The following is a 13,060-nucleotide window of genomic DNA, read 5'->3' as shown; positions in this document are numbered from 1 at the left end:
ACTCTGCACCGCATCTGTTCACCTCTAGTTTCTCTGTGGTTTATCAGCTTTTAACTACCAGGTGAAGTGTTGTGTTGCAGTGTTCAGAGAGGAGCGCAGAGAGCAGTTGCAACATTTTTAGATATAAAAGGGACAAGTTCTGTGGGTTTAGGATCTCTGGAGCAACAAAAGTCTGCAGACAGGCTAGCATCTCTGTGGACATATCAAAACTGTGCTGTTCTTGGCTTACGCTAACACAAATATGCTTACAATGAAAGCATTTAACTTCTTTCATTTGTTTTACTTTTTTCTTCACCTTGAAAAACAGTATTCTGTGTGAGAATGCTAACACGCATCAGACCTTTCAATCTTAACTGACCCTTGTTAAAAGGTGAACAAGTATTGGTGAGAACTGGCAGCTAAATGACTGCATCTCTTAAATTGTGACATGAGGAGAGGGGCATGGAGCATCACAGTACAACATGATCAACTGCAAATGAATTAATGGTTAAACCTGAGAAAAAAAGTTAGAGGTTGGGATGTCAAAGAGGGTTTTAATCAATGCAGAAAGATGGCTCAGGTAAGTTGCTAAAAAAAAGAAGTTTGCTGGGAAGAACACGGCTACTTCAATCTGGAGTGCTCCATCCCAAAAGACAGACAGACAATAAAATTTAGAGTACCGAGTTTCTCTCCCAGCTCTACAATGATCAGCACAACTATGGGACCAAAACAATGGCTTTAGTATTTGGTATTGAAAATAAAATACGGCATTGAAAAACACTCCCTGAAACTGAAAAAAAGAAAATTGGCATGAATAACCATTTGGAGGAAAAAAAATGTAATGGCATTGATAAAATTTTGCTGAAGTTAAAAACACAGACAACAAATGTTATATTGTTATTTATTTATAGATTTTTTTTTTTAATTTTGGCATTATAAAGTTTTTGCATTCATATTTGTTTGATATCACTTTTTTATCAATGGCAGTGTGTATTTTTGATGACAACTTTCTTTTTCAATTACACTTTTGTTGCTAACTGTGTTTTTTCAGTTTCAACTTTCTATCATTCTTATGGTGCAGAGGGGAGAGTCAGAGGGGAAAGGCTAGGAGTGTGTAATTTGCATTTTATTTAAGTACTATTGATGTCTACTAGTCTATAGTAAAAAAATAAATAAATAAAATGCAAAAACAAAAACAAAAAAAGACAGTCTGTAGGAATCTTCGTTCGTGGTGTCAAGAACAAGGGTTTATATTTAAAAAAAAAAAAACGAGGAAATTAATACAAAAAAAGATACCCTAGTGGAATCAGGCTACATGTTATTAACACAAAACTATATAACTTTAAAAAAAAAATTCGTTCTAAGACATTTGCACATATGAGGGACGCTAGGTTTCAATTTCATGAACTTGATGGATAACACTTTAGTATTAACTTTTTTAATTACTAAAGAACAATTCAACAGCACAGTTCAATTTTTTGAGTCAATTTTCCAATACAATACAAATAACGCACATATTATTTGTAAATGAATATTATTTTAACATAGACTGGAATGAATTATCATGGTTTGAGTGTCATTAATGCATATTGATTAGTAAATAGTCCAGTCTAGAATCAATATTGCATCTGAACACAATTCAGAATTGAAATGTATAGAGAGGTTCTTCATCTGACAAGTCCTGTGTTCCAGACAACACGGGAAAACAAAACAAACTGAATCATTCCCAAACAAATAAAGTGAACAAGACAGATTCCTTAGAACAGAAATTTGCAGAAATCTTACATGAAGTAATGTTGCTGCTTGTGAAGTATCTCCAGCGCACTCTCAACAAACCATCACATCCAGTGCTTTTTAAATGGATGCCCAGTGACAGATTCCATCTCTCTTCATCCGATGTCTGCGGCCATATGCTGGCCCGTGTGCCTGACTCACAGGTGGAAGTGAGCGTGCTATTTTGGATGATCAGGGAGAAAATTGTAACGCTAAAGTGATTCTGACAGTTATGTGACTGGGGAGCAGAGGAAATTAGAGTTTGTCATAGGTGAGAAAAAAAAACGCCTCTTCATACTTCACAGAAAGCACTCATTTCATTTTTCTTTTCCAGGGAGAATACTTTACAGAGTGTCTCACAGTTCAGTTCCTCTGACTTCGCAAAATCGAGTGGTAAGACTTTGCATTGCATTACAGCAACATCCTGAAGCTATTTCAGTTTCTAAGCACTTACCATTAAAAGGGAACATCCTGTGTTTGGTGGCCTTTTCCCCCTCATTAGGTAAACGTTTGCTCTTTGGTTTTTAAAAAGACAAGAGAGCTGTTTGAGAAAAGACATCTGAACAGTTCACATCTAAAGCAGTTTCATCTCAGATTGTTTCAGCTTTGACTACCATTTGCTTGTTTATGGGATTTTTTTGTCTGGTAATCAAGAGATCAATGAGATAATTCTCAGAAATATGGGTAAAGCCCACAGGTTTTGTTGGTAGAGCCAGCCCCTGTGTTGAGAAATCAGCTGGAGAACCAGTATTGAAGCTATCAGTCACTGTGGGTAGGACCAGCTGCACATAATTGAATTCATTTAAAAGACAAAAAAGGAAAAAACTAAATAATAATGTGAGTGTGAATTCCCACTAAAGTCAGTCAGGTTTGAGTACCTTACTTTACACCAGGGAGCCCATTGCTTTTATCCCATTTTGGATGCTTCACATATGCGTGTTCCTCTACCTGCAGAGCACTGATCAGCTGCTTAGGTCTCCAGGCTTTGAAAGAGACAAAAATACAACCAAACTAAAACCTGAATGAATGTGACAGCAATGATTGCATGCTGTTTACCGTGGGCACGGAAGGACATCTTCAGGAACAGAAGTTTGCTGAGGAAAAATGAGACTCAGTGGACAGAGTGCTAACTTGAGACCAAGAGAAATCTCAAGTTACCTGGTGACATAGATGTGTAAACTGTGAGCCCATGCTCCCAAACCAAGAAAACTACTTGCTGTCACAACTGGGATTTGGTAACAACAGTAATTTGGGACCTTTCTGACTCAAAGGATGTTAGCGGCTCACATACAGCTGCAGCCTGCATCACTCACCATCCAGAAGAGCAAATAAATGTGAAACTTTTAAGTTATATTTTGACTCTCAGTGTTTTATTATTTCACGCAACCCATGGTCCACACTAAAATCTATGTTCACCTTATCCAAATACAATGTGATAGCTGTTTTAGGGGATGGAGCTGAGATATACTCTTACAGTCATTAGTGTGTTGGCTGGATGGTGTTCATCATTTGTTGCATTAGCACAGTGATTCTCAACTGGTGAACTGCAGCCCAAACATGGGTTGTAGAGCTGTTTTCAGTGGGTCACAAATTTAAAAAATGTTGAGAATAAATAAGTAAACTAGAAAAGCACACAGAGAGCACAGACCTCTGCCAAGCATATTGTGATTGTCACACAGCACTTAAGTCCTACTTTAATGTTATACTCCCTTTCAGCAGACTGTCTGCTACAATTTGGTGTTAGTTGCAGGTTTGTGCAATAATTTGTTTCCTGACAGTGTTGAAAACTATGATGACCCAGTACATATTTCATATTCCAGATTTAACTATCCAGAATATTGTCAGGATCAGGGTCGTACTTTACATCTGTCAGAAATTATGGTGACCTTGTCTTGTATTGTTTTGCAAAGCAATCCGAGCATTTACGGTGGAGTTATATACACATATGGTGAAAACGGCCCTATCTCACAATGATAAAGAATCCTTTAAAAAAGTCCTGGATCCAGACAGTGATCCAGATCACCTCCAAAATTTAATCAATTCTTCTTTATCCATTTTGAACACTTCCTGAAAATTTTATCAAGATCTGTTTGTTTCTTTTTGAGTTATGCTGTTCACAGACAAACTCTCCCAAAAACATAACCTCCTTGGCGAAAGTAATCAGAGCCAGAACTGTTTCACCTTCAGCAGTACATGAGAAGACACAGTTTTTTGAGGGTGTTTTAGGCTAGTTTATGGCAGAGTTCAAATGGTTTTGATCTGAAGTATTAGTTATTCAGGTACTTTGTTCTCAGGAACTCACCAGGTTTGTCAGCCAGGAAGTTGATACGCACAGCATGGAGTCAGCTAATGCAATAATCTCATAGGAGTGACTGGGGGATGTAGTGATGCATTGCGAGACTGTTCAAAATCTACACAAATGTGTGATGATTCAAATCAGCTGAGAAAAAAAATGAATTGTGGTGCCTTATTGAAACAGCAGAGGGCTGTTTTTCCTTTAAAAACAAACACACACACACACAAACACTCACAGAGCTCAGAAGGTCCTCACAGTAGCAGAGCAACCTGAGTCAGGAACTCTGAGGTAGTTGTGATTGACCGGCAAATCACTTCAGCTAAAATGTCCATTTAACAGAAAGAAACACCAGATACAGGAGTTTAAACATAGCCGCTGAAATCATCTCAGTATATTGCACATTAAAAGTAAACGGGAATATTTTGTGTGCCTTTTGAGGAGGTGGGTATCTGGGGTGAATTATGAAGATTTTTTTTTATTTTCAAACAAATAAACTCAACGCTTTTTGTGCAAATCATGACTGCCAATCATGTGTGTGCTTTTTTTGAGGACCGGGCCTCATGTGAGCGTCAGCTCTGTAGTACATTATGATTCCACTCCAGATCCAGAGGAATGACACAGTTCCAAAGCTGCACTCGCTCCAGTGCGCAGCTCTGCCAGGGAGGAAAAAAGAGGGGTAATAAAAACCACTTGCCTTTTTGTTCAAGAGACATTGTAATTTAACTGTTGGTAGCAGGCAGTGGCAATTGGCTTTAATAATGGTCTCTACACTCTAATTTGTGCTGGGATTTGCCTGGACCAGCCTTGTCTCACAGGCCCTTAATGCTTCTTTGGCATCCAGCCTCTTTGCTGAGAGAAAGGGAGGATGTGACTGAGAGTACTGAGCGGATGAGAGAGGGAGGAGATATAAAGGGATGGAGGAAGAGCTGAAGAGGAGAAAGTCTCCCACAGCGGGAGGTTATGACGGAAGGGAGGGATAATAAAGTAGGCGCTACCATTTCCTGTTCCTCATAATATCACATAATGTTGGTACAATTAACTTAGGAAATGCAGTTTCATTAGTCCCAGTTGGGGTGATGAAATGAAGCGTGAACTAATTGGTCAAGTATACACCATGGCTTTGACAGTATGGGAATGCCCATCAAGTGTGGCAGTAGTGGAGTGTATAAATACTGAATAACAACCCCCAAAGCAACTCCCCTGAAAATTATAAAAATAAAAAGGATGACTTTTTTTCTCTACGAACATAATGACCTTCAGTAACATATGGGAAAACTAACACAAACACTTGCTGCTTATGCTAAAATCATGACTGCAGGTTGTATTTCACATTGTGAGTTAGCTTTATGAACTGAAAAATGTTACAACTCAAAAAGTTAGCTTCCTCTAAGCAGCTGCTACCCAACAAAAGCGGCTTTTTTATGGTAACAGTAGAAGAGGACTCTAATTCACTGCATGCTCTTTAACTGTCGGATGTGTTGCATTTAGGGCTGCATGATTCTGACAATCACCGTTTTTTTGCTTAGATATGGCACATTTTTTCACATAATGTTTATTGCACTGATAAAATTTAGGTGAAAAAAAAGGAACATTCAAATGGTCATTCATAGGGTTGGGTATTGATAAGATATCAATATGAATGTTATCAATGCCCTTATTGATTCTGCTTATCAATCTGATTCCTTATCGATTCCCTTATTAGTTCCTCCTGTGGATTTCCTGCATACAAAAAGTTTAATCTACAGGTTTTTTGTATCAACATTTTATCGAGTTTACAGGTAAATAAATACTGAATCGGACAATTAATCTATACATCTCTGGACATAAATAAATAAAAATAAGTAAAAGCCTTTGCACGTGGATCCTAGATCCCTGGTCTTAAATAAATTAAAATAAGTAACAAACGCATGTCATTTGGATGAAGAGATATATGGAATGTTGAATGTTACAGTGCTTCTTAGGGAAAACTTAATACAAAAATCCTGAATCAGAGTTTTCTAGGGAAACTGTATCTGCTACACTAAGATAGCTGGGGAACAACAGATGATGTAGGTTCCGACTGCTCTAACGTTATCTATATAAATTGAGCAGAGAGCAGGAGCAGGCCCACATGTTGTAAAGACGCTTTGCCATTGGTTGAAGGAAGGGCAATGGTGGTGTTGTGTTTAGAGGGTATTTTTTAATAACCTTACAGAGCAGACGGACCTGCCTGATTCAGTTTCCGAACTCCTGCAGGTCCATCTTGCCAGGATCCAATGACAAACGATTTCACTTAGCTAAATTCTGACCGGCCCAATCAGGGAAGAGAGGCGGGGGCTGTGGGAGCATACGTGACATCAGCAGACTTTTGAACTTGTCAGCGTTCCTTTGATTCTTAAGTTAAATTTATAAAAACGGAAGCTGTCGTCTAACGCCTTTTTCACAGCTGTTTCTCGTGATTCAGTAGTTGTTCATCTATTGTTTCTTAGAAACATCGGCTCACATAAGCTACGTCATACCGTGGCTTGATGTGGATTGGTCTGTAGTGAGTGTGTTAATCAGAACGGTCATCCAATCACCAGCTGCAGATTTTTTTTAAAGTCCCGCCTCTGAAAACAAATCGGAAGAGCTGCTACCCAGATGGACTTGTGAAGTAATTTCGTGGCGGATATATGAAACTATTTGTCTGGCGTTTCAGGTTAATTTATTAACAATGTAGCCTGAGAAATAAAATTCTTAAGAACCGTCTGTGTAAAGAAATGACATCACTTAAACCAGTGAATCAGGATCACAGACTTTTGATGATATATCGTGCAGCCCCAATTTGGAACTTTAATTGTGTCATACAAAAACACAATAAGAATAATACAAAGGTTTCAAAGCTGAAGGATTTAAATAAAGGTCAGTATTCATGATTTTTTGACAATTGATAAAACAAAAAATTAATCATATTTCCACAAAATCAAATAAAGAAAAACATAGTTTTTTTGTTTTTTCTTTTTTTTAACATATGGGGTTGTTGATATCTATTAAAAGCTGCACAGCTTTCTTAAATTACGTGTAAGACATTGGCCAGCAGGCTCAACAGTGACACTTTAGGTAGACATGATAATATGGCACACGTCATGCCCCCTGTTCAAATGGCCACTTGCACACAGATTAGCCAGCTTTTCACAAAGATAGTGACTGGAGTTACGCTGCCGTAGGGCTTGTTGGGGAGACTTTGCTTCCTTATCTTGTGGGGTTTATTGGGCTGGAGACAGTTTATGCACTGCAAAAACTGAAACCTAAGGCAGGGTTTATGGCTTACTTTGAGTAGAAAATGTCTGGATGGACTTCATATGAACCATAGTCACCTGACAATTTCTGAAGAATTTCTTAACAGAAAAAATGAACTAAATAAAGAAAAATCTGCCAAAAGAATATTATTAGTTTAGAATCTTGTCAGTTGTTGCAGTGTCACCAATGCAACAAAGTTAAGGTAACCATCATTTGCAGAATGAGGAGATGAAGACAACTGTTGTCTAGGTATACAGTGATGGAGGTAAGTGTTTAGAAGGTGGGCCTTATTTGTAACTTTTTGAGTACTAATACTCAGTACGTTACAACTAAACCACTTGCTGGAATATGGATGTTACTTGAAATGCCCAAAAAGTTAAATTTAAGCATACAAAGATTTTCAATAAATGCAGTAGTATCACAAGTAGCAAGTAGCAAACCCATGTGCAGAAATACAGAAATCATGCAAAGCCAAAAACACTTGAAACCAGACACTCAACGCTCCAAACCAAGAATTGCTCTGGAGCTGTCAGGACAGAAAAAAAGCGAGAAACAGACTTTATCCATACGAGAATGCACCATAAGTTGATATCATGAAAATGTCAGTGGCCGTGAGATTTAAAGAGTTGTAGGGTCTGGACTCTCACATTAGGAACGGGAGAGGAGCAATGGGGTTGTCAGGCATAATTTTGCTCACCTTGGGAGATCTGAGCAGGGATTCTGCAGCTGCTCCAGGAGCTAGCGCTATGTGGTCAGTAGTGGGCAACACCAATACTTGGAGCCTGATACTGAGTAGCTCCTGAGAACCTGATCTTACCTAAGAGACACTTGTCAGCCGTAACTTTTGCCAGGCTTTCTATTTTAACCCCAGTATATTTCTACAATAAAATATCTATGTTTTGAAGCCATGTTATGGCCTGTCAGACTTTGAAACTTTCACTTGGTGCCCCTCAAGACCTGATTCTCTTCAGTTTTTGGTTATGCATCATTTTTGTATTTGCAGCATGTCACCTGGTTTGCGCCTGGTTCAGTTGGTTCAGCTTAATGCGGGTTTGTTTCTTTCAGTATTTGAATACACCTGTGAATTTGGGTTGTTTGAGCAATTGCTGCACGTCTCCAAATTAAGATCATTTAGGCTGTTACACATCTTCTGCCCTTGGCATCCAACAAACTTCAACAACTCCAAAAGATTGTTAACAAATTCACTTTGATTTTCTTTTCCGGTAACATAAATAAACTATACAAGCTGTCTTTTTGTTGTTGTTTTTTGACAAACCACAATGGGTGATGCAACACATGCTGCTCATCAAAGAGGTCTGACCGTGAAGACAGGCGTGTGCTGTGAATAATCTCTGTTTTCCTGACTGTATGCTCTGAAACTCTGGGTAAAGCCCTGGACACCACTGGATGCAGTATGTTTCCTGTCTTCATTCATCTGCATCAGAAAGTGAGGCTTTTCACCAGAAAAATACTGATCAAGCTTTATCTTTTGGAAACATGTAATCCACTGAGAAAAGTTGGACTTGTAGCCATTAGGCACCGTCCTCTGTGCCTTGACTCTCTGCCGTCTCTGGCTTTGTAGCATAAGACGAGAGCAAAGCTTGAATCCATTCAGCTGGGAGAAGTGGTCAAAGCTGGAAGATCAAGCAGCTCCCGGCGCTTTTTTCCCTCGCTCAAACTACAGTCAGTCGTCTCAATAGTTTTTGGAAGATGGTGTGCAAAAATTCTCCACAGAATAAGATTTTATGTTTCCCTGCTCTCCTGCAGGTTTGACAGCATTTTTGAGGAAAAGTTTGAAAATTTGGAAATGGTAAGCCTTAAATTGGGTAGAAAATAGAGGCTTCTCACTGGAGACAGGCTGCCATTTTTATGCTTGTTTGTTTCCTTCTTTGCTGCTTCTTCTCTTTGCACATACTCTTGCACAAACCATCTGCCATACAGGTCCTGTGCGACTTTACTTCAAGAGCTCTGAGTGGCTGTCTTCATCAGCTCAAGATCTGCTGCAGAAAAACAGCTTTAATTGGTTCTGAAAGGGAAGTAAAGCAGAGGGGGTCGCACACTTCAGCACATGAGGGAGAAACGCTTTGGATGATCAGAAATTGTATCCTGTCCAGCTTTTCCTCAGAAACCGGTCGTGCAAACACTGCTGAATGGTCATCAATGAACTTTTTTTGTGTGCTACTAAAAAACAAACGTAATTCACTAATAAACATAAGGCTGGTGAATCAAAGCATCAGGACGTAAGATTCAACCGAGCTGTGTCAGTACCTCAGCACCTTGACTTGCTCAGCTCCATGCAGCAACAAAGATCTAAACAGCAAATATCAAAACGCTGTGGAGCCATGTGCATAGCGCCGTGTGACCTTGCATTGCACAAGGAAAGGAAACTCTGCAGAGTCCAGCCAACATTGCTGCCCGATCTATTCCAGCAGGCAATTACGCCATTTTACCGAGGCCACTAGGAAAGCTTTACCTCAATTAGGCTGACAGAAATGGCCTCTCTGACACATCAGAGGGAAGCAGGGATGTTTTCCCTCCCCCTTTCTTCTCTTTGCGCTGTCAGGGTTATCCGCTGCTTCTGTTGTTTCAGTGGGGCTTTGAGACATTAGCTTTTGTTGTTGCCTTAGCTTTGGAGACATTTCACAGACCATTAGCTGCTCTTTCAGCCCCAACCACTTCTCACGACCAATGAAAGAAACAATGGAGGAGGAAGGGGGGGCAGTGATAGCGAGACTGGATTGGGGGTTTCAGGATTACATAAAAAAAAAAACATAATCAATAGTTCAAGAGTGGTTCAACATGTCTTGCCCAGAGCTACATGAGTGGTAAATGTGAAGCTACAGCAGCCGGCGTTTAACCTTTGACCTCGCAAGAAATCGAGAGGTAAATGAAAACAGGTAGCCCCTGCCCACTCCTTCAAGATTCAGCATCCCTAAATCTCTCGTCAGTTTTAGTGTATTTTCAGTGCGTTTCAGGTAAAACCCGCAGGTTGTAGTTCTGGTTGTGGTTAGTGTTGAATGTTTCAGGGGCTCCGTAACATCCTGGGCAGGAGTGTGTCTAAGTGTGCACAGGAAGCATTAAGTGTACAACAGATCACAAACAAAAGGCATTTTACCTTTCAGCAACACGTCACGTGTACTCTAATTTAAAACATAAAAGAGTACACAGAAGTTAAAATGTAGAGAATTATAGAGCTGTAATGGGAACACTTTGGAATTGATATATTGCTGATTGCTGTAGTTTAGACAGTGAGGGGTTGCTTACAGTTTTTGTCAGACTGATTCCTGCCTGTCACTTTTATCTCATGAAGAAAGTTTTCACACTTAAAAGTACTGACAGAGCAAACTGATACTTGTCAGTGTAGAAAAAAGTACACAAGCAGAATGCAGCAACACAGCCAAAATTAATGATGTAAATATCAATACAACCTCTGAAAAGCCAAATGGCCAAATATCTCTCATCGTTCTATGGAGACGTCTCATTTAGCCTATCAGATTTCAAAGGATACCCATGGCACCACTGGCCACCCCACTGTATGTGCCCCTGGTTCCAGTTCTTAATTTTCTCTCCTGATAAGACGGTCTGTACAAGTTGTTTTTGTAAGGAACTTTTAGTTTGCTTCAATCGAACAAGTCATCACTTCTTATCTGTTTTTACGCTTTTGCGGGTAATGATGAGCCAATTAATTTTAAATCCTGTTTCATAACCAGAAAAAACTACTCACCGTAGCTTGGTTAGTTAGAAAGTAAAGACATACTTGTAACAGATTTTGTGGATAGAGCCAGGCTGTTTGCCCATGATTTCTTTTTCTTTTAATGATAATTTAAAGTAAGCCAACCAGCTGCTGGCTCAAGCTTCATAGGTGCTGAAAGTGATACTGAGCTTTTTATCCCATTTCATTGAAGAGTTACGACAGTGTCTGATACTGACTGATTTATTTTGGCAAAAGAGGAAAACTGATCTTTGAAATTGTCTAATAGAGACAGACTGGACTGTGGAGAGACAAAATGTGGCCTTTATTTCTTTGACAACAACAGTACATTTTCATGGTTCATGCTAAACTGCATCCTTTTCAATAAAATTCATGTTGCCTTTAGAGGAAAAAAAGGAACATGAAACACTTGTTTCATGTGCATGGAAGTCAAAGTCAGAGCTAACAGCCAGTGGTCAGAGCATGGCGCTGGCTGGTTTACAGCCTGCCCCTGTACAGTACAGTTTGGCGAGGAAAGAGTTAAGCTGGTTTCCAGTGCAGTTGATGGGGTTGAACAATTTGCACGGCTGGCAGAAAAACCATAATCAATCCGGGGACTATAGATAAGGACCCTAAAACCAGCCAAGCACAGCGTTTTCTCTTATCGCAATTACACCTTGCCCTCCTGCCTCAGGTACAGCCAATTAAGCAAGGAGAGGATGCGCCGGCAGCCACTTCACGTTGAGGAGGCCTATCAGCTGGCTGCAAACACACCCCATCACTGCAGAGGGGCCGAGAGGAGCTTGTTAAGCAGGGGAAGACACACCGAGAAAGCTTGGAAATGCACTGTCTTGGACGGCAGGAGTATGTTACATGTTTATGTGCTCCCAAAAACACCAACACAAACATGAATGAAGAGAGAAATTAAACAGTGTGCATAACGTTTGCTCTGGTGTGAGAAAATCAGTCTACTGGACAATTGCCTGATAGTTACGTAAAGCGACCAAGGGCATGAAGACCTTGCTTCATCACCCTCCTCTGCAACTCTCTCATCTGCGTTTTAATCCATTCATTACTTCACTCTTCTTTCTTTTTCACCTTTCATCCAAGAACATCATTCACATTATGTGACGACTCAGCAGTACAGACACAGTAAGGTGGTGTGGGACAAAGGAGAACTTGTGTGTGTGTTTTAAAGTGAGTGCCAGGTGGGGATTAAGAAAGGAGCAGATGAGGTTAAAATCAAGGATTATGCTCAGGAAGAATACAAATCTTTGCCTTTTGTGGCCTCTTATTTTTCTGGGTTTGTTCCAGTCCATTAGTCAAAGTGTCATAATGCTGCTCACATTGCCAAGAAGAATTGATCACATAAGCGTCTCTCAGCAGCATATACCCTTCACCACCTCCGTCAGACAAGGATTAACCAGGCATGCAAAAAATAAACTCCAAGAGCCTGATCTAAACCACAACTTAACACTCTCCTTCCCTCTCGCCCACTTTGAGGTTTCAGAGACCAGACACACAGCTTGCAGTGTTTTGTCTACACCGTGTGATGCCACAACACCAATTTAGCGAGACAATTTCACCCCAAAGCGCCATCCTTCTTGGAGCTGAGTGCGAGTTCAGCAAGATATGTCTATTTGTCACAGTGCAACACTGAAACTGATGGAATGAAACATGTGGAGGCAGCAGGGGCCTCCATAACTACACAAAGTAGCGTTCAAAAGAAGGGCGGTTGACGTAGGTGCTCTTACAGGGCAAACCAGATGTCTGACCGGGGCACACAAACACACACTCACACATAGACTCACACATATGCAGCAAAGCAAAATAAACACAAGACATAAAAAAAGATGGGTTCTTGTTTTCAGCTTTTGGGGTAAAGTGATTAAAGTGCTCCTCTAAGCCAAGGAAGCCATTAACAACATCACAACAGAGGGGAGTCAAATTGAAAATAAAATGAAAATAAAATGAAAAGAGAGGCTGAGAGGGTGAGTCCATCTCCTCTCTGTGTTAACACACTATTTCAATACAGCTGGGATGAAATAAAGTGAAAATGATAC

At 40.0% G+C, this 13,060-nt stretch overlaps 1 protein-coding gene across 2 annotated transcripts in view; it reads right to left on the bottom strand.

The window, feature by feature from the left end:
• Window positions 1–13,060, bottom strand: part of cdh4 (cadherin 4, type 1, R-cadherin (retinal)) — a 247,630-nt gene that overhangs the window by 132,993 nt on the left and 101,577 nt on the right. The window lies entirely within an intron of this gene.

The sequence above is a fragment of the Halichoeres trimaculatus genome, unplaced genomic scaffold (assembly GCF_033239565.1).
Source record: "Halichoeres trimaculatus isolate MK-OKI-2021-1 unplaced genomic scaffold, fHalTri1.1 fHalTri1_scaffold_1, whole genome shotgun sequence".
NCBI lineage: Eukaryota > Metazoa > Chordata > Actinopteri > Labriformes > Labridae > Halichoeres > Halichoeres trimaculatus.
Note: the sequence above shows the minus strand (reverse complement) of the source record. Positions and strands in the feature narration are given on the sequence as shown.